The sequence below is a fragment of the Chiloscyllium plagiosum genome, unplaced genomic scaffold (genome assembly GCF_037043375.1).
Source record: "Chiloscyllium plagiosum isolate Xiang-an unplaced genomic scaffold, Cpla_swu_hap1 HiC_scaffold_3, whole genome shotgun sequence".
Classification (NCBI taxonomy): domain Eukaryota; kingdom Metazoa; phylum Chordata; class Chondrichthyes; order Orectolobiformes; family Hemiscylliidae; genus Chiloscyllium; species Chiloscyllium plagiosum.
The window spans coordinates 140,652,103-140,674,854 of record NW_028270141.1 but is presented as its reverse complement, the minus strand read 5'-3'; the positions used below and the strand labels follow the sequence as shown (position 1 = coordinate 140,674,854).

The 22,752-nt window shown below is 44.6% G+C and overlaps 1 protein-coding gene across 3 annotated transcripts in view; it reads right to left on the bottom strand.

Moving 5' to 3' along the window:
* LOC148151360 (putative G protein-coupled receptor 139) overlaps positions 1-22,035 on the bottom strand; it is a 127,844-nt gene extending 105,809 nt beyond the window's left edge. For 2 of the 3 annotated variants that reach the window (XM_087983904.1, XM_087983900.1), the window contains exon 1: positions 21,894-22,030. The gene's annotated coding sequence lies outside the window, so the exon portion shown is untranslated. Of the gene's footprint in view, positions 1-21,893 lie in introns of all 3 variants that reach the window. The other variant, XM_087983893.1, reaches the window with a different exon arrangement.
* Between the last annotated feature and the right edge of the window lie 717 nt (positions 22,036-22,752).

The following is a 22,752-nucleotide window of genomic DNA, read 5'->3' as shown; positions in this document are numbered from 1 at the left end:
CACTAGAATAACAGTCCAGTGAGTCACTAGAATAACAGTCCAGTGAGTCTCTAGATTAACATTCCAGCAAATCATTAGATTAACAGTCCACTGAGTCACTAGATTAACAGTCCAGTGAGTCTCTATAATAACAGTCCTGCGAGTCGCTAGAATAACAGTCCAGTGAGTCACTAGAATAACAGTCCAGTGAGTCTCTAGATTAACAGTCCAGTGAGTCACTAGATTAACAGTCCAGCGAGTCTCTAGATTAACAGTCCAGTGACTCACTGGATTAACAGTCTAGTGAGTCACTAGAATAACAGTCCAGTGAGTCTCTAGATTAACATTCCAGCAAATCATTAGATTAACAGTCCACTGAGTCACTAGATTAACAGTCCAGCGAGTCTCTAGATTAACAGTCCAGTGACTCACTGGATTAACAGTCTAGTGAGTCACTAGAATAACAGTCCAGTGAGTCTCTAGATTAACATTCCAGCAAATCATTAGATTAACAGTCCACTGAGTCACTAGATTAACAGTCCAGCGAGTCTCTAGATTAACAGTCCAGTGACTCACTGGATTAACAGTCTAGTGAGTCTCTGGATTAACAGTCCAGCGATTCACTAGATTAACAGTCCAGCAAGTCACTCGATTAACAGTACAGCGAGTCTCTATAATAACTGTCCAGTGAGTCTCTGGATTAACAGTCCAGCGAGGCACTGGATTAACAGTCCAGCGAGGCACTGGATTAACAGTACAGCGAGTCTCTATAATAACTGTCCAGCGAGTCACTAGATTAACAGTCCAGCGAGGCACTGGATTAACAGTACAGCGAGTCTCTATAATAACTGTCCAGCGAGTCACTAGATTAACAGTCCAGCGAGGCACTGGGTTAACAGTACAGCGAGTCTCTATAATAACTGTCCAGCGAGTCACGAGATTAACAGTCCAGCGAGTCTCTAGAATAACAGTCCAGCGAGTCACGGGATTAACAGTCCAGCGAGTCTCTATAATAACAGTCCAGCGAGTCTCCAGATTAACAGTCCAGCGAGTCACTAGATTAACAGCCCAGCGAGTCTCCAGATTAACAGTCCAGCGAGTCACTAGATTAACAGTCCAGCGAGTCACTGGATTAACAGCCCAGCGAGTCTCCAGATTAACAGTCCAGCGAGTCACTGGATTAACAGTCCAGCGAGTCACTGGATTAACAGTCCAGCGAGTCACTAGATTAACAGTCCAGCGAGTCACTAGAATAACAGTCCAGCAAATCTCTAGAATAACAGTCCAGTGAGTCACTAGATTAACAGTCCAGCGAGTCGCTAGAATAACAGTCCAGCGTGTCACTAGAATTACAGTCCAGTGAGTCACTAGATTAACAGTCCAGTGAGTCACTAGATTAACAGTCCAGCGAGTCTCTAGAATATCAGTTCAGCGAGTCTCTAGATTAACAGTCCAGTGAGTCACTGGATTAACAGTCCAGAGAGTCACTAGAATAGCAGTCCAGCGAGTCTCTGGATTAACAGTCCAGCGAGTCCCTCGAATAACAGTCCAGTGAGTCACTGGATTAACAGTCCAGAGACTCACTGGATTAACAGTCTAGTGAGTCTCTGGATTAACAGTCCAGCGATTCACTGGATTAACAGTCCAGTGAGTCACTGGATTAACAGTCCAGCGTGTCACTGGATTGACAGTCCAGCGAGTGTCTCGATTAACAGTCCAGCGAGTCTCTGGATTAACAGTCCAGCAAGTCTCTAGATTAACAGTCTAGCAAGTCACTCGATTAACAGTACAGCGAGTCTCTATAATAACTGTCCAGTGAGTCTCTGGATTAACAGTCCAGCGAGGCACTGGATTAACAGTGCAGCGAGTCTCTGGATTAACAGTCCAGCGAGGCACTGGATTAACAGTCCAGTGTGTCACATGATTAACAATCCAGCGAGTCTCTAGATTAACAGTCCAGCGAGTCGCTAGATTAACAGTCCAGCAAGTCTCTAGATTAACAGTCCAGTGAGTCTCTATAATAACAGTCCTGCGAGTCGCTAGAATAACAGTCCAGTGAGTCACTAGATTAACAGTCCAGTGAGTCACTAGAATAACAGTCCAGTGAGTCTCTAGATTAACATTCCAGCAAATCATTAGATTAACAGTCCACTGAGTCACTAGATTAACAGTCCAGTGAGTCTCTATAATAACAGTCCTGCGAGTCGCTAGAATAACAGACCAGTGAGTCACTAGAATAACAGTCCATTGAGTCTCTAGATTAACAGTCCAGTGAGTCACTAGAATAACAGTCCAGTGAGTCACTAGAATAACAGTCCAGCGAGTCTCTATAATAACTGTCCAGCGAGTCTCTGGATTAACAGTCCAGCGAGGCACTGGATTAACAGTCCAGTTTGTCACATGATTAACAATCCAGCGAGTCTCTAGATTAACAGTCCAGCGAGTCGCTAGATTAACAGTCCAGCAAGTCTCTAGATTAACAGTCCAGTGAGTCTCTATAATAACAGTCCTGCGAGTCGCTAGAATAACAGTCCAGTGAGTCACTAGAATAACAGTCCAGTGAGTCTCTAGATTAACAGTCCAGTGAGTCACTAGAATAACAGTCCAGTGAGTCACTAGAATAACAGTCCAGTGAGTCTCTCGATTAACATTCCAGCAAATCATTAGATTAACAGTCCACTGAGTCACTAGATTAACAGTCCAGCGAGTCTCTAGATTAACAGTCCAGTGACTCACTGGATTAACAGTCTAGTGAGTCACTAGAATAACAGTCCAGTGAGTCTCTAGATTAACATTCCAGCAAATCATTAGATTAACAGTCCACTGAGTCACTAGATTAACAGTCCAGCGAGTCTCTAGATTAACAGTCCAGTGACTCACTGGATTAACAGTCTAGTGAGTCACTAGAATAACAGTCCAGTGAGTCTCTAGATTAACATTCCAGCAAATCATTAGATTAACAGTCCACTGAGTCACTAGATTAACAGTCCAGCGAGTCTCTAGATTAACAGTCCAGTGACTCACTGGATTAACAGTCTAGTGAGTCTCTGGATTAACAGTCCAGCGATTCACTAGATTAACAGTCCAGCAAGTCACTCGATTAACAGTACAGCGAGTCTCTATAATAACTGTCCAGTGAGTCTCTGGATTAACAGTCCAGCGAGGCACTGGATTAACAGTCCAGCGAGGCACTGGATTAACAGTACAGCGAGTCTCTATAATAACTGTCCAGCGAGTCACTAGATTAACAGTCCAGCGAGGCACTGGATTAACAGTACAGCGAGTCTCTATAATAACTGTCCAGCGAGTCACTAGATTAACAGTCCAGCGAGGCACTGGGTTAACAGTACAGCGAGTCTCTATAATAACTGTCCAGCGAGTCACGAGATTAACAGTCCAGCGAGTCTCTAGAATAACAGTCCAGCGAGTCACGGGATTAACAGTCCAGCGAGTCTCTATAATAACAGTCCAGCGAGTCTCCAGATTAACAGTCCAGCGAGTCACTAGATTAACAGCCCAGCGAGTCTCCAGATTAACAGTCCAGCGAGTCACTAGATTAACAGTCCAGCGAGTCACTGGATTAACAGCCCAGCGAGTCTCCAGATTAACAGTCCAGCGAGTCACTGGATTAACAGTCCAGCGAGTCACTGGATTAACAGTCCAGCGAGTCACTAGATTAACAGTCCAGCGAGTCACTAGATTAACAGTCCAGCGAGGCACTGGATTAACAGTACAGCGAGTCTCTATAATAACTGTCCAGCGAGTCACTAGATTAACAGTCCAGCGAGGCACTGGATTAACAGTACAGCGAGTCTCTATAATAACTGTCCAGCGAGTCACGAGATTAACAGTCCAGCGAGTCTCTAGAATAACAGTCCAGCGAGTCACGGGATTAACAGTCCAGCGAGTCTCTATATTAACAGTCCAGCGAGTCTCCAGATTAACAGTCCAGCGAGTCACTAGATTAACAGCCCAGCGAGTCTCCAGATTAACAGCCCAGCGAGTCTCCAGATTAACAGTCCAGCAAGTCTCTAGATTAACAGTCCAGTGAGTCTCTATAATAACAGTCCTGCGAGTCGCTAGAATAACAGTCCAGTGAGTCACTAGATTAACAGTCCAGTGAGTCACTAGAATAACAGTCCAGTGAGTCACTAGAATAACAGTCCAGTGAGTCTCTAGATTAACATTCCAGCAAATCATTAGATTAACAGTCCACTGAGTCACTGGATTAACAGTCCAGCGAGTCTCCAGATTAACAGTCCAGCGAGTCACTGGATTAACAGCCCAGCGAGTCTCCAGATTAACAGTCCAGCGAGTCACTGGATTAACAGTCCAGCGAGTCACTGGATTAACAGTCCAGCGAGTCACTAGATTAACAGTCCAGCGAGTCTGTAGATTAACAGTCCAGCGAGTCACTAGATTAACAGTCCAGCGAGTCACTAGATTAACAGTCCAGCGAGTCTCCAGATTAACAGTCCAGCGAGTCACTAGATTAACAGTCCAGCGAGTCACTAGATTAACAGTCCAGTGAGTCTCTGGATTAACAGTCCAGCGAGTCAGTAGATTAACAGTCCAGCAAGTCGCTAGATTAACAGTCCAGCGTGTCACTGGATTAACAGTCAAGCGAGTCTCTAGATTAACAGTCCAGTGAGTCACTAAATTAACAGTCCAGCGAGTCGCTAGAATAACAGTCCAGTGAGTCAGTAGATTAACAGTCTAGTGCGTCTATGGATTACCAGTCCACTGAGGCACTGGATTAACAGTCCAGTGAGTCACTGGATTAACAGTCCAGTGAGTCATTGGATTAACAGTCCAGCGAGTCTCTAGAATAACAGTCCAGTGAGTCTCTAGAATAACAGTCCAGCGAGTCTCTAGAATAACTGTCCAGTGAGTCATTGGATTAACAGTCCAGTGAGTCACTGGATTAACAGTCCAGCGAGTCACTAGAATAACAGTCCAGCAAGTCACTAGAATTACAGTCCAGTGAGTCACTAGATTAACAGTCCAGCGAGTCTCTAGAATAACAGTCCAGCGTGTCACTAGAATTACAGTCCAGTGAGTCACTAGATTAACAGTCCAGCGAGTCTCTAGATTAACAGTCCAGTGAGTCACTGGATTAACAGTCCAGCGAGTCACTGGATTAACAGTGCAGCGAGTCCCTCGAATAACAGTCCAGTGAGTCACTGGATTAACAGTCCAGTGAGTCACTGGATTAACAGTCCAGCGAGTCACTAGAATAACAGTCCAGCGAGTCTCTGGATTAACAGTCCAGTGAGTTTCTAGAATAACAGTCCACCAAGTCTGTAGATTAACAGTACAGCGAGTCTCTAGATTAACAGTCCAGTGAGTCACTGGATTAACAGCCCAGTGAGTTTCTAGAATAACAGTCAACCGAGTCTGTTGATTAACAGCCCAGCGAGTCACTGGATTAACAGCCCAGTGAGGCACTGGATTAACAGTCCAGCGAGTCTCTAGATTAACAGTCCAGTGAGTCACTAAATTAACAGTCCAGCGAGTCGCTAGATTAACAGTCCATCGAGTCACTAGATTAACAGTCCAGTGAGTCACTAGAATAAAAGTCCAGCGAGTCACTAGAATAACAGTCCACCGAGTCTCTAGATTAACAGTCCGGTGTGTCACAAGAATAACAGTCCAGTGAGTAACTAGATTAACAGTCCACCGAGTCTCTGGATTAACAGTCCAGCGAGTCACTGGATTAACAGTGCAGCGAGTCTCTAGATTAACAGTCCAGTGTGTCACAAGATTAACAGTCCAGCGAGTCTCTAGATTAACAGTCCAGCGAGTCGCTAGATTAACAGTCCAGCGAGTCGCTAGAATAACAGTCCAGTGTGTCACAAGATTAACAGTCCAGCGAGTCTCTAGAATAACAGTCCAGTGTGTCACAAGATTAACAGTCCAGTGAGTCTCTAGATTAACAGTCCAGCGTGTCACTAGAATAACAGTCCAGCGAGTCACTAGAATAACAGTCCAGCGAGTCGCTAGATTAACAGTCCAGCGAGTCGCTAGAATAACAGTCCAGTGAGTCACTGGATTAACAGTCCAGTGAGTCACTGGATTAACAGTCCAGCGAGTCACTAGAATAACAGTCCAGCGAGTCTCTGGATTAACAGTCCAGTGAGTTTCTAGAATAACAGTCCACCAAGTCTGTAGATTAACAGTCCAGCGAGTCACTAGAATAACAGTACAGCGAGTCTCTAGATTAACAGTCCAGTGAGTCACTGGATTAACAGCCCAGTGAGTTTCTAGAATAACAGTCAACCGAGTCTGTTGATTAACAGCCCAGCGAGTCACTGGATTAACAGCCCAGTGAGGCACTGGATTAACAGTCCAGCGAGTCTCTAGATTAACAGTCCAGTGAGTCACTAAATTAACAGTCCAGCGAGTCGCTAGATTAACAGTCCATCGAGTCACTAGATTAACAGTCCAGTGAGTCACTAGAATAAAAGTTCAGCGAGTCACTAGAATAACAGTCCACCGAGTCTCTAGATTAACAGTCCGGTGTGTCACAAGAATAACAGTCCACTGAGTAACTAGATTAACAGTCCACCGAGTCTCTGGATTAACAGTCCAGCGAGACACTGGATTAACAGTGCAGCGAGTCTCTAGATTAACAGTCCAGTGTGTCACAAGATTAACAGTCCAGCGAGTCTCTAGATTAACAGTCCAGCGAGTCGCTAGATTAACAGTCCAGCGAGTCGCTAGATTAACAGTCCAGCGTGTCACTAGAATAACAGTCCAGTGAGTCACTAGAATAACAGTCCAGTGTGTCACAAGATTAACAGTCCAGCGAGTCTCTAGATTAACAGTCCAGCGTGTCACTAGAATAACAGTCCAGTGAGTCGCTAGATTAACAGTCCAGCGTGTCACTAGAATAACAGTCCAGTGAGTCACTAGAATAACAGTCCAGTGTGTCACAAGATTAACAGTCCAGCGAGTCTCTTGATTAACAGTCCAGCGAGTCTCTAGATTAACAGTCCAGCGAGTCTCTAGAATAACAGTCCAGCGAGTCACGGGATTAACAGTCCAGCGAGTCTCTATAATAACAGTCCAGCGAGTCTCTAGATTAACAGCCCAGCGAGTCTCCAGATTAACAGTCCAGCGAGTCACTAGATTAACAGCCCAGCGAGTCTCCAGATTAACAGTCCAGCGAGTCACTAGATTAACAGTCCAGCGAGTCACTGGATTAACAGCCCAGCGAGTCTCCAGATTAACAGTCCAGCGAGTCACTAGATTAACAGTCCAGCGAGTCACTGGATTAACAGTCCAGCAAGTCACTAGATTAACAGTCCAGCGAGTCACTAGATTAACAGTCCAGCGAGTCACTGGATTAACAGTCCAGCGAGTCACTAGATTAACAGTCCAGCGAGTCACTAGAATAGCAGTCCAGCGAGTCACTAGATTAACAGTCCAGCGAGTCACTAGATTAACAGTCCAGCGAGTCACTAGATTAACAGTCCAGCGAGTCTCCAGATTAACAGTCCAGCGAGTCACTAGATTAACAGTCCAGCGAGTCTCTAGAATAACAGTTCAGCGAGTCTCTAGATTAACAGTCCAGTGAGTCACTGGATTAACAGTCCAGCGAGTCACTAGAATAGCAGTCCAGCGAGTCTCTGGATTAACAGTCCAGTGAGTCACTAGATTAACAGTCCAGCGAGTCCCTCGAATAACAGTCCAGTGAGTCACTGGATTAACAGTCCAGTGAGTCACTGGATTAACAGTCCAGTGAGTCACTAGATTAACATTCCAGCAAATCATTAGATTAACAGTCCACTGAGTCACTAGATTAACAGTCCAGCGAGTCTCTAGATTAACAGTCCAGTGACTCACTGGATTAACAGTCTAGTGAGTCACTAGAATAACAGTCCAGTGAGTCTCTAGATTAACATTCCAGAAAATCATTAGATTAACAGTCCACTGAGTCACTAGATTAACAGTCCAGCGAGTCTCTAGATTAACAGTCCAGTGACTCACTGGATTAACAGTCTAGTGAGTCTCTGGATTAACAGTCCAGCGATTCACTAGATTAACAGTCCAGCAAGTCACTCGATTAACAGTACAGCGAGTCTCTATAATAACTGTCCAGTGAGTCTCTGGATTAACAGTCCAGCGAGGCACTGGATTAACAGTCCAGCGAGGCACTGGATTAACAGTACAGCGAGTCTCTATAATAACTGTCCAGCGAGTCACTAGATTAACAGTCCAGCGAGGCACTGGATTAACAGTACAGCGAGTCTCTATAATAACTGTCCAGCGAGTCACTAGATTAACAGTCCAGCGAGGCACTGGATTAACAGTACAGCGAGTCTCTATAATAACTGTCCAGCGAGTCACGAGATTAACAGTCCAGCGAGTCTCTAGAATAACAGTCCAGCGAGTCACGGGATTAACAGTCCAGCGAGTCTCTATAATAACAGTCCAGCGAGTCTCCAGATTAACAGTCCAGCGAGTCACTAGATTAACAGCCCAGCGAGTCTCCAGATTAACAGTCCAGCGAGTCACTAGATTAACAGTCCAGCGAGTCACTGGATTAACAGCCCAGCGAGTCTCCAGATTAACAGTCCAGCGAGTCACTGGATTAACAGTCCAGCGAGTCACTGGATTAACAGTCCAGCGAGTCACTAGATTAACAGTCCAGCGAGTCTGTAGATTAACAGTCCAGCGAGTCACTAGATTAACAGTCCAGCGAGGCACTGGATTAACAGTACAGCGAGTCTCTATAATAACTGTCCAGCGAGTCACTAGATTAACAGTCCAGCGAGGCACTGGATTAACAGTACAGCGAGTCTCTATAATAACTGTCCAGCGAGTCACGAGATTAACAGTCCAGCGAGTCTCTAGAATAACAGTCCAGCGAGTCACGGGATTAACAGTCCAGCGAGTCTCTATAATAACAGTCCAGCGAGTCTCCAGATTAACAGTCCAGCGAGTCACTAGATTAACAGCCCAGCGAGTCTCCAGATTAACAGCCCAGCGAGTCTCCAGATTAACAGTCCAGCAAGTCTCTAGATTAACAGTCCAGTGAGTCTCTATAATAACAGTCCTGCGAGTCGCTAGAATAACAGTCCAGTGAGTCACTAGATTAACAGTCCAGTGAGTCACTAGAATAACAGTCCAGTGAGTCACTAGAATAACAGTCCAGTGAGTCTCTAGATTAACATTCCAGCAAATCATTAGATTAACAGTCCACTGAGTCACTGGATTAACAGTCCAGCGAGTCTCCAGATTAACAGTCCAGCGAGTCACTGGATTAACAGCCCAGTGAGTCTCCAGATTAACAGTCCAGCGAGTCACTGGATTAACAGTCCAGCGAGTCACTGGATTAACAGTCCAGCGAGTCACTAGATTAACAGTCCAGCGAGTCTGTAGATTAACAGTCCAGCGAGTCACTAGATTAACAGTCCAGCGAGTCACTAGATTAACAGTCCAGCGAGTCACGGGATTAACAGTCCAGCGAGTCTGTAGATTAACAGTCCAGCAAGTCGCTAGATTAACAGTCCAGCGAGTCACTAGATTAACAGTCCAGTGAGTCACTAAATTAACAGTCCAGCGAGTCGCTAGAATAACAGTCCAGCGAGTCACTAGATTAACAGTCCAGCGAGTCACTAGATTTACAGTCCAGTGAGTCAGTAGATTAACAGTCAGGTGCGTCTATGGATTACCAGTCCACTGAGGCACTGGATTAACAGTCCAGTGAGTCACTGGATTAACAGTCCAGTGAGTTATTGGATTAACAGTCCAGCGAGTCTCTAGAATAACAGTCCAGTGAGTCTCTAGAATAACAGTCCAGCGAGTCTCTAGAATAACTGTCCAGTGAGTCATTGGATTAACAGTCCAGTGAGTCACTGGATTAACAGTCCAGCGAGTCACTAGAATAACAGTCCAGCAAGTCACTAGAATTACAGTCCAGTGAGTCACTAGATTAACAGTCCAGCGAGTCTCTAGAATAACAGTCCAGCGTGTCACTAGAATTACAGTCCAGTGAGTCACTAGATTAACAGTCCAGCGAGTCTCTAGATTAACAGTCCAGTGAGTCACTGGATTAACAGTCCAGCGAGTCACTGGATTAACAGTGCAGCGAGTCCCTCGAATAACAGTCCAGTGAGTCACTGGATTAACAGTCCAGTGAGTCACTGGATTAACAGTCCAGCGAGTCACTAGAATAACAGTCCAGCGAGTCTCTGGATTAACAGTCCAGTGAGTTTCTAGAATAACAGTCCACCAAGTCTGTAGATTAACAGTCCAGTGAGTCACTAGAATAACAGTACAGCGAGTCTCTAGATTAACAGTCCAGTGAGTCACTGGATTAACAGCCCAGTGAGTTTCTAGAATAACAGTCAACCGAGTCTGTTGATTAACAGCCCAGCGAGTCACTGGATTAACAGCCCAGTGAGGCACTGGATTAACAGTCCAGCGAGTCTCTAGATTAACAGTCCAGTGAGTCACTAAATTAACAGTCCAGCGAGTCGCTAGATTAACAGTCCATCGAGTCACTAGATTAACAGTCCAGTGAGTCACTAGAATAAAAGTCCAGCGAGTCACTGGAATAACAGTCCACCGAGTCTCTAGATTAACAGTCCGGTGTGTCACAAGAATAACAGTCCAGTGAGTAACTAGATTAACAGTCCACCGAGTCTCTGGATTAACAGTCCAGCGAGTCACTGGATTAACAGTGCAGCGAGTCTCTAGATTAACAGTCCAGTGTGTCACAAGATTAACAGTCCAGCGAGTCTCTAGATTAACAGTCCAGCGAGTCGCTAGATTAACAGTCCAGCGAGTCGCTAGAATAACAGTCCAGTGTGTCACAAGATTAACAGTCCAGCGAGTCTCTAGAATAACAGTCCAGTGTGTCACAAGATTAACAGTCCAGTGAGTCTCTAGATTAACAGTCCAGCGTGTCACTAGAATAACAGTCCAGCGAGTCACTAGAATAACAGTCCAGCGAGTCGCTAGATTAACAGTCCAGCGAGTCGCTAGAATAACAGTCCAGTGAGTCACTAGATTAACAGTCCAGCGAGTCTCTAGATTAACAGTCCAGCGAGTCTCTAGATTAACAGTCCAGTGAGTCACTAGATTAACAGTCCAGCGAGTCTCTAGATTAACAGTCCAGCGAGTCGCTAGATTAACAGTCCAGCGTGTCACTAGAATAACAGTCCAGTGAGTCACTAGAATAACAGTCCAGTGTGTCACAAGATTAACAGTCCAGCGAGTCTCTAGATTAACAGTCCAGCGTGTCACTAGAATAACAGTCCAGTGAGTCGCTAGATTAACAGTCCAGCGTGTCACTAGAATAACAGTCCAGTGAGTCACTAGAATAACAGTCCAGTGTGTCACAAGATTAACAGTCCAGCGAGTCTCTTGATTAACAGTCCAGCGAGTCTCTAGATTAACAGTCCAGCGAGTCTCTAGAATAACAGTCCAGCGAGTCACGGGATTAACAGTCCAGCGAGTCTCTATAATAACAGTCCAGCGAGTCTCTAGATTAACAGCCCAGCGAGTCTCCAGATTAACAGTCCAGCGAGTCACTAGATTAACAGCCCAGCGAGTCTCCAGATTAACAGTCCAGCGAGTCACTAGATTAACAGTCCAGCGAGTCACTGGATTAACAGCCCAGCGAGTCTCCAGATTAACAGTCCAGCGAGTCACTAGATTAACAGTCCAGCGAGTCACTGGATTAACAGTCCAGCAAGTCACTAGATTAACAGTCCAGCGAGTCACTAGATTAACAGTCCAGCGAGTCACTGGATTAACAGTCCAGCGAGTCACTAGATTAACAGTCCAGCGAGTCACTAGAATAGCAGTCCAGCGAGTTACTAGATTAACAGTCCAGCGAGTCACTAGATTAACAGTCCAGCGAGTCACTAGATTAACAGTCCAGCGAGTCACTAGATTAACAGTCCAGCGAGTCTCCAGATTAACAGTCCAGCGAGTCACTAGATTAACAGTCCAGCGAGTCTCTAGAATAACAGTTCAGCGAGTCTCTAGATTAACAGTCCAGTGAGTCACTGGATTAACAGTCCAGCGAGTCACTAGAATAGCAGTCCAGCGAGTCTCTGGATTAACAGTCCAGTGAGTCACTAGATTAACAGTCCAGCGAGTCCCTCGAATAACAGTCCAGTGAGTCACTGGATTAACAGTCCAGTGAGTCACTGGATTAACAGTCCAGTGAGTCACTAGAATAACAGTCCAGCGAGTCTCTGGATTAACAGTCCAGTGAGTTTCTAGAATAACAGTCCACCAAGTCTGTAGATTAACAGCCCAGCGAGTCACTGGATTAACAGCCCAGCGAGGCACTGGATTAACAGTCCAGCGAGTCACTGGATTAACAGTACAGCGAGTCTCTAGATTAACAGTCCAGTGAGTCACTGGATTAACAGCCCAGTGAGTTTCTAGAATAACAGTCCACCGAGTCTGTTGATTAACAGCCCAGCGAGTCACTGGATTAACAGCCCAGCGAGGCACTGGATTAACAGTCCAGCGAGTCTCTAGATTAACAGTCCAGTGAGTCACTAAATTAACAGTCCAGCGAGTCGCTAGATTAACAGTCCATCGAGTCACTAGATTAACAGTCCAGTGAGTCACTAGAATAACAGTCCAGCGAGTCACTAGAATAACAGTCCACCGAGTAACTAGATTAACAGTCCACCGAGTCTCTGGATTAACAGTCCAGCGAGTCACTGGATTAACAGTCCAGTGTGTCACAAGATTAACAGTCCAGCGAGTCTCTAGATTAACAGTCCAGCGAGTCGCTAGATTAACAGTCCAGCGAGTCGCTAGAATAACAGTCCAGTGTGTCACAAGATTAACAGTCCAGCGAGTCACTAGAATAACAGTCCAGTGTGTCACTAGATTAACAGTCCAGCGAGTCTCTAGAATAACAGTCCAGTGTGTCACTAGATTAACAGTCCAGCGAGTCTCTAGAATAACAGTCCAGTGTGTCACAAGATTAACAGTCCAGCGAGTCTCTAGATTAACAGTCCAGCGTGTCACTAGAATAACAGTCCAGTGAGTCACTAGAATAACAGTCCAGCGAGTCGCTAGATTAACAGTCCATCGAGTCTCTGGAATGACAGTCCAGTGAGTCACTAGATTAACAGTCCAGCGAGTCTCTAGATTAACAGTCCAGCGAGTCGCTAGATTAACAGTCCAGCGTGTCACTAGAATAACAGTCTAGTGAGTCACTAGAATAACAGTCCAGTGTGTCACAAGATTAACAGTCCAGCGAGTCTCTAGAATAACAGTCCAGCGAGTCTCTAGATTAACAGTCCAGCGTGTCACTAGAATAACAGTCCAGTGAGTCACTAGAATAACAGTCCAGTGTGTCACAAGATTAACAGTCCTGCGGGTCTCTAGATTAACAGTCCAGCGTGTCACTAGAATAACAGTCCAGTGAGTCACTAGAATAACAGTCCAGTGAGTCACTAGATTAACAGTCCAGCGAGTCACTAGATTAACAGTCCATCGAGTCTCTGGAATAACAGTCCAGTGAGTCACTAGATTAATAGTCCAGCGTGTCACTAGAATAACAGTCCAGCGAGTCTCTAGATTAACAGTCCAGCGTGTCACTAGAATAACAGTCCAGTGAGTCACTAGAATAACAGTCCAGTGAGTCACTAGATTAACAGTCCAGCGAGTCGCTAGATTAACAGTCCAGCGAGTCACTAGATTAACAGTCCATCGAGTCTCTGGAATAACAGTCCAGTGAGTCACTAGATTAACAGTCCAGTGAGTCACTAGATTAACAGTCCATCGAGTTGCTAGATTAACAGTCCAGCGAATCACTAGAATAACAGTCCAGTGAGTCTCTAGATTAACAGTCCAGTGACTCACTGGAGTAACAGTCTAGTGAGTCTCTGGATTAACAGTCCACTGAGGCACTGGATTAACAGTCCAGTGAGTCACTGGATTAACAGTCCATCGAGTCACTGGATAAAAAGTCCACCGAGTCTCTAGATTAACAGTCCAGTGACTCACTGGATTAACAGTCCAGTGAGTCTCTAGAATAACAGTCCAGCGAGTCGCTAGATTAACAGTCCAGCGAGTCACTAGAATAACAGTCCAGTGAGTCGCTAGATTAACAGTCCAGCGAGTCTCTAGAATAACAGTCCAGCGAGTCACTAGATTAACAGTCCAGTGAGTCTCTAGAATAACAGTCCAGTGAGTCTCTAGATTAACAGTCCAGCGAGTCTCTAGAATAACAGTCCAGTGAGTCTCTAGAATAACAGTCCAGCGAGTCACTAGAATAACAGTCCAGCGAGTCACTAGATTAACAGTCCAGCGAGTCACTAGAATAACAGTCCAGCGAGTCACTAGATTAACAGTCCAGCGAGTCTCTGGATTAACAGTCCAGTGAGTCACTGGATTAACAGTCCACCGAGTCTCTAGAATAACAGTCCAGCGAGTCACTAGATTAACAGTCCAGTGAGTCTCTAGAATAACAGTCCAGTGAGTCTCTAGATTAACAGTCCAGCGAGTCTCTAGAATAACAGTCCAGTGAGTCTCTAGAATAACAGTCCAGCGAGTCACTAGAATAACAGTCCAGCGAGTCACTAGAATAACAGTCCAGCGAGTCACTAGATTAACAGTCCAGCGAGTCACTAGAATAACAGTCCAGCGAGTCACTAGATTAACAGTCCAGTGAGTCACTGGATTAACAGTCCAGCGAGTCACTAGAATAACAGTCCAGCGAGTCACTAGATTAACAGTCCAGCGAGTCACTAGAATAACAGTCCAGCGAGTCACTAGATTAACAGTCCAGTGAGTCACTGGATTAACAGTCCACCGAGTCACTAGAATAACAGTCCAGCGAGTCTCTAGAATAACAGTCCAGTGAGTCACTGGATTAACAGTCCAGTGAGTCACTGGATTAACAGTCCAGCGAGTCTCTAGATTAACAGTCGAGCGAGTCTCTGGATTAACAGTTCAGCGATAATACCACCAGGCCAGAGCCTGCCCCAGAAAAGCAATCATTGTTCTAGGGAATTGGCATTTCCCAGCATTGGCAATACCGTCATTTTATAATGCCTATGACATGTCCTTGATCATTTTGTCTTGTTCCATTTTCATTTTACCATGTTCTGTGGTAACCATCCGTCTGCTAAATGGTTCCCTGTTTCCCTTCCACTCGAAGCATGGCCCTTTGGAAATCTGTGGTGCAGAATAGATCCTAAATGGTAAACATTGAAGGTGTTATAAATAGTCAGCACTTTTGACCCTTGGTCCAAGAGTATCTGTTAAAACCCACTGTTCACATCCAGTTTTGTGAAAACTTGCTTGTTGCCATTTTTGCCGATCTGCCTTCAACAGACCCCATAGGCTTCAAACTACTTTATTCAACTGAGATGTGCACCCAGTCAGGTCTCCAGTTTTCTGGGGAACATTTACTAGCCTTTAGCATCATTTTTATCAGTTCTGTCACAGGCAACCTAACTCCACCTTCAATCACGCTGTCTAACTGAGAATTTACTTTTCCCATCTAAGGATGAGGAATCTTCCTCAGAGTCCAATAACATATGGGTTTAGCACCTTCTTGCAGAGAAATGTGATACTCTCATAGAACATAGAACAATACAGCGCAGAACAAGCCCTTTGGCCCTCGATGTAGTGTCAACCTGTGAACTAATCTAAGCCTATCAAAGATGTTGTGCCAAACATTTGTCCTAGCTTAAGCACCTATCCATGTACCTATCCAATTGCCGCTTAAAGGTCACCAATGATTCTGACTCTGCCACTCCCACAGGCAGCGCATTCCATGCCCCCACTACTCTTTGGGTAAAGAACCTACCCCTGACATCTCCCCTATACCTTGCACCCTTCACCTTAAATTTATGAACCCTTGTAACACTCTGTTGTACCTGGGGGAAAAGTCTCTGACTGTCTACTCGATCATCTTATAAACCTCTATCAAGTCACCCCTCATCCTTCGCCGTTCCAATGAGAAAAGGCCTAGCACGTTCAACCTATCCTCGTACGACCTATTCTCCATTCCAGGCAACATCCTGGTAAATCTCCTCTGCACCTTCTTCTAGGCTTCCACATCTTTCCTAAAATGAGGCGGCCAGAACTGCACACAGTACTCCAAATGTGGCCTTACCAAGGTCCTATCACCCTACACTATCCCATCATCATCCATGTGCCTATCCAAGGATTGCTTAAATGCCCCTAATGTGGCTGAGTTAACTACATTAGCAGACAGGGCATTCCACGCCCTTACCAGTCCTGGTGCTCTGAAAGCTAGTGCTTCCAATTAAACCTGTTGGACTATAACCTGGTATTGTGTGATTTTTAACTTATGCCTACGTCCAAGTCGTTTATAAAAATGACAAACAGCAGTGGTCCCAAACAGATCCTTGTGGCACACTACTAGTAACCGGACTCCGGGCTGAATATTTTCCATCAAACACTTCTTACAGAAAGCCAATTTCTAATTCAAACTGCTAAATCACCCTCAATTCCATGCATCCGCATTTTCTCCAGTAGCCTACCATGAGGAACCTTATCAAAGGCTTTCCTGAAGTCCATGTATACCATGTCAACTGCCACATGCTTGGTCACCTTCTCAAAAAACTCAATGAGGTTTGTGAGACATGACCTGCCCTTGACGAATTCATGTTGACTATTTCCAATCAAATTGTTGCTTGCGAGATGATTATAAATCCTCTTTCTTATTATCCTTTCCAAAAGCTTTTCCTGCAGCAGACGTTAGGTTCACTGGTCTATAATTATCTGGGTCATCTCTACTGCCCTTCTTGAACAAGGCCACAACATTTACAATCTTCCAATCCTCTGGTACTAAAGTTTTAGACAATGGCGACTCAAAGATCAACGTCAAAGACTCGGCCAACTCCTTACTAGCTTCCCAGAGAATTCTCAGAAAAATCCCATCTGGCCCAAGGGACTTATTTACTTTCACACCTTCTAGAATTGATAACACCTCCTCCTTACTAATCTCAATTCTTTCAAGTCTAATAGCCCGTATCTCAGTCTTCTCCTCTACAATAGTCTCCTTTTCCTGAGTGATGAGAAATGTTCGTTTAGCACCTCTTGAATCTCCACAGGATCCACACACAACTTCCCTCTTCTGTCTTTGACAGGCCCTATTCCTACCCTAGTTGTCTTTTTATTCCTCACATACCTCGAGAAAGCTTTAGGGTTCTCCTTTATTCTACTTGCTAATGACTGCTCATGTCCCCTCCTTGCTCTTGTTAACCCTCTCTTTAAATCCTTTCTAGCTACTCTGTAACTCTCCGTCGCCTCATCTAAACCATCTCGCCTCAATATCACATAAGCCTCCTTCTTCTGCTTAACAAGAGATACAATTTTTTTAGTAAACCATGGTTCCCTGACCTTATCAAACTGTTACTTGCCTCAGGTTACCTTTGCTCGCTTCAGTTTACCGACACCTTGGAACAGCTTTGCAAATTTTTGTCAAAATTCTCTTCCGTATTTGTTCTGAAGAGCCGTATCCACTCTTTGTAAAGATGAATGCATGCTTTTCTGCTCAATAATGAGATATTCTGAATCCATCAAACATATGGTGTTTCATCCTTTGAGTCAGCTTTGTGGTAATTTGCCCATGTACTTGAAGATTAATGCCTCCTGAAGCTTCCATTTTGATGTGGGCTGTTCTGATTCTGTCAGACTCCAACTATGACAAGCTGGCTGTCAGCACTGAAGCAACTCTTCCTGGGTCACATTGAAATTCTGTTTCAAGGTTTGGTACCTCCAGTTGATGGCCCAGATACCGTTTTGACTCTCTTTGACTTCACTGAAGAATCCTGTCTTCATGCTTTGCCTCTTTCTTTAAAGTCTTAACTTTTTTCCTTATTTTATAATTTTCATTTCTCTGTTAGTTTTCCTTTCACAAGACCTTTTGGACGCTTGTGAGGTCATGTCAGTTTACAATATTCTCTGAAGTTCTCCAATTGGCCACAGCTAGTGCACTTAGCTCCTCCTAGTGGACATTCTGGTTCAAGCCATGTCTTGTATAACCAAAGATAACTGAGGATGTTTTCTCCTGCTCTTTCAGTGGGCTTTTAGGAGGGTAATGATGCCATCTATGGATTTATCCATCTGACCATATCAGGAAATTCCCCAAGTTTCCTCACAGTGCTGACTGACTATAGACCCTGTTTTCTGGTTATTTTTGGATTGGAGCAAGTTTAATAACTTCACATCCCTGATATCAACTACTATACAGTCTCTAAATAACTCCCCTTCAAAGCCCTCTCCTTATAATATCTGACTAGATGATATAAATCCATTGTAAAGGATACTATTAACTCTCTTAAATGCTGAAATTGCTGCTTAAATTGCACCCAATCTATCACAAAATTGTTTTTGGAAGGGCAAATGCAATGTGTTGAATGCTTTAATCAATGCACTGCTCTGTAGTGTTTTCTTTTACACGTTACCTTACCAGAACACAGCATATCAAAACATTCTGACTTGGTGGCGCACACAATCTGAAGCCATTCTGTAGCACTGAAATTGCCACTTTCAGAGCTCCCACTCTGGCCTCATTGTGGGCTTGCCACATTATCAAATAGTTGAGGCAATGATAAAGTCTGGAGCTGCTATGCCTAATGACCTGGTGAGGACTTGCCTTTTTCCTTGTTACTGTTGAAGCATTCCAACTGTCTGTTTTTACTTCCCAGAAGATTGTTGGCTTGTGACTCGGCTTTGAAGCTTTCCAGTTTTTTTTTCTCCTACCCATTAAAGTCTTCCTGCCTTATTGCAGTCACAGTTTTCTGAGGTCTTAGGAAATTCAGCATGCCTACAAGGACCCTCACTAACCTTTACAGGTGCACCAGAGAAAGCATTCTATCTGAGTGCATAACGGCCTGATACGGCAACTGTTCTGCCCAGAACCATAAGAAACTACAGAAAGTTGCGTGCACAGCCCAGACCATCCCGGAAGCCAACCTCCAAACCAGTGACTCCATTTACACCTCCTATTGTTGTGGAAAGGCCACCAACACCATCAAAGACCCCTCCCATCCCTGGTAATACCCTCTTCGAACTTATTCTGTCGAGCAGAAGATACAGAAGCTTGAACACACCCACCAACAGGTTCAAGACCAGCCTCTTGTCCGCTGTTACTAGACTGCTGAACGGATCTCTCAAACTTCAAATCAAATGTTGACATTGATTTGTGCACCTCCTGTGCAGTGTAACCTTGTAAGCCTCACTATGTCTAAGCAATCTGTGACCTGTATGTCCTTGTTTGCTACAATCTGCCTGTACTGCTCGCAAAACAAAACTTTTCACTGTACCCGGGTACATGTGACAACAACACATCAAATCCACTCAAGTCAAAGTCTTCTCCTTTTCTAGATTTCCTCTTTCTCCTCAATGTCTCCTGAGGTCTTGTCTTGCCACTGGACTCTTCCAGCATTTTACCCAGCAACACTTTTGAAACTTTCAGAAGTCCTATTCCTGCCTCTGGAGTTTTCTCTTTTCAGCTATGTCTCTTGGTCTCTTTTAATGTCAGGTTTCTGCCTCTGGAGTTTTGCCCCCACCACTGCAACCATGGACAATAACCCAACAGTGTGAACTGCACAACAACGTACTAGTCTGGGCTGCCTTAGGCTGTGGGTGTCTGCACATTCCCTAAGGCTTACAACAAAATAAGCATCTTCAACATCTTTACGTCCTGTAACACACTTCCGGTTACATCTGTAGGTGACCAAATCCAGCTCTTCCTGATCTCAGTCATGCAATCAGCTTTATCATCATGACTTATTCATTCAACAACAGCCTACAAATCTACAGCAATGACCTTGACTCTTTAAATGAGAGTTGGTGTGGTGCTCAAGTCCTGGGTTCAAGTCCCTCCTGCTCCAGAAGTGTTTCATCACTATCTCTGAGCAGGTTGATTGATGTAAAGCTAGTTGGGATTGCTCTCTTAGGTTTATATGGAGCAGCCTTAATTATAAGGTGTGGCTTCCCAAGGTGCAGTTAGGAAGATCCGTATCTGAGGTCTTTTTGTTGGAGTTAAATGGGGGTCCATTCAGTTATTGGACCATCCCAGTACCTTAAATACAGTATATGTAAATATGATCTGGCACAAGTAAGCGATGCCTTTGGTTTGTTTGTTGGATAGAGTCAAACTCCAATGTTAGTTTCTCTTCATCGTATGTTGCTGTATAGAACTGAACTGCTTTAGTAACTATGCATGTACATACAGTCATTTCTTCTATAATCGCATTCCTGTGTGATCCTCCGCTATACAAAAATACAACTAACACTTAGAGTGTTGGTGATCTCATCACGGTATAGCCAACACACGTTTTACAAGCTCGCATTTTAGAAACAGCGTTCCCTGTTCACCAATTGCATTACAGCCAATTCACGTTAACAAAAGATACTTTATAGCAGAACTGACTGTACATTTTTTATGAGTAAAGTTTATTTTTGGAAATAAAAAATGTGGCCTCCCAAGCTGTTCAGGTGAAAGGTTATTAGGAGTGAGCAACAAATGCTGGACTCATCAGTAACACCAACTCCCACCAACAAATCATGGAAACAAAACTTGGAATGCCTTGAAAGCACCATGATCATTTTAGCAGGGGCAAAACTGAATGAAATAATATTTTAAAGAAAACATGTTTCTGCCAATGTATCGATGGTTGGAAAGGTGGAGAATGGGGGTGGAAATGTACCACTCAGGAGTTAAAATCTCAGCTCTTGTGAGGAACTCTCACAACAGTTTGAGTAATTAGTTTCAGCAAAGTAACAGAGCCAGTGACTTAGCATCTCGAAGGGCATGGAACTGCCAGAGAACTGGTAGATGCTGAAACAAGCTGCAGCTTTAACAAAGAGACATCTAGACTTGAAAGCTAGTGTGCTTCCAATTAAACCTGTTGGACTATAACCTGGTGTTGTGTGATTTTTAGCTTTAGACTTGAAATGTTAGCTTGCTCTCTCTCTCTCTCTCTCTCTCTCTCTCTCCATGGGTGCTACCTGACCCACTGTGATCTCCAGCATTTGCTGTTTTCAGTACAGATTCCAGCATCTGCAGTAATTTGCTCCTATATAGGGTTTTGAGGGATATGGGCCAAATGGGGCTAGATTAATTTTGGGTATTTGGTCAACATGGACGAGTTGGATCGGCGGGTCTGTTTCTGTGCTCTACAGTTCTATGACTCCATGTATAAATCAGGAGAAATCAAAAGTCCATTAGACAGCAGAACTGCTTCCAAATCATGTTGACAATGTCACATTAAAAACGGGCTTTAATACAAAAGGGGACAGTTACATATCAATTTTTTTTTTGCCTTTGGTTAAACAATGCTGTGGCAACCCTGGGTCCATTTTGATGGGGGTTTAGGGGTGAGCTGTGGGCTTACTTATTCAGGATCCAAGACAACAGGATGTTCCTTTGACAGAGAGTCAGCAGGAACACAAACAGGCACCAGTCCCAGGCTAACACCTTCCTGTCAGTGTGTAGCCGTTTCACCGAGAACATACAGCGAGGGCAGCCAGGTGAGCTGGTACACCCGGAATGGGGATCAGGGAAGTTCCTGGCCCATGTGGAATCCTCGGCGGCTTCACACTCACTCTCTCACTCCTCAAGTGTGGAAGAGTGCGAGATAGAGCTGCCTGGTGTGAGAGAGGGAGCCTCCTCTCTCTCTCTCACACACACACACACAGATAAATCCTGATTCTCAGACACGCACCAGAAATAAAACAAAAACACCCCAAAACCTCACCCAAACAGCATGGAAATCGCCCCCACTCACACCCTGACACATCGTTAGGGATGCCTAACCCTTAAAACCCCTTCTGCCAAATCGTCAACTTTCATTCATTTGCAGCCCACTTGTTAAGATTTTTAAAAAATCGAATTTCAATCTCACCGAAGCAACCAACTTCTATCAAAGGGGGTCTCTTACCTGTTTCCGAGTTGGTGCAGCGTGATCTTCCCGGGGGAGGATTACTGATAATCCCCTCTCTCTCTCTCTCTCTGGCTTTCTGGAAGTGACAGCTCCCAGTGTGAGTCCCCTGCGCCTCCCTCCCCTCCTCCCGCTCGCTCAGTCTCTCTCTCTCTCCAGTCACAAGGCGATTGAAGGAACACATCCGACCCTGAGCCCCCATCCTGGCAGAGCCGGAAAGTGGGCGGTTAAACAAAGGCAGAACATGCCGCAGCAACTTGCAGCATCGCTACACACACACACACAGAGGGAGAGGGAGAGAGTGTCTGTGTGTGTGTGTGTGTAAATGCTCTGGGACACCAATCTCCATACACACCAAACATTGGGAGCACTTTCAGAAATGGCAGATCAAAAGTGCTGAAGGTATTTTCTCTCTCTCCCAAAATCAAGAAAAATGCTATTGAATGTATTTTCCAGCAAACTATGTTTTTTGCATTTCCAATTAAGGTCAGAAAGTAATTTTAACTGTGCAGCACTGGTATAAAATATTGAACTGTCTATTTGCTGATAGTTCAACTTTCCTTTTTAAGTAATTGGAAAAAGGGGAATCAGACAGATGTATAATCACTGGTGATTTGCCTAGGGCTTTTCCCCAGGGTGGGGAAAAATAAAGCTAAAGGCTTTAAGGTGAAAGGGGAAAGATTTAAAAGGGACCAATGGGGCAACCTTTTCACACAGAGGGTGGTGTGTGTGTATGGAATGAGCTGCCAGAGGATGTGGTGGAGGCTGGTACAATTACAGCATTTAAAAGGCATCTGGATGGGTATATGAATAGGAAGGGTTTAGAGGGATATGGGCCAAATGCTGGCAAATGGGACTA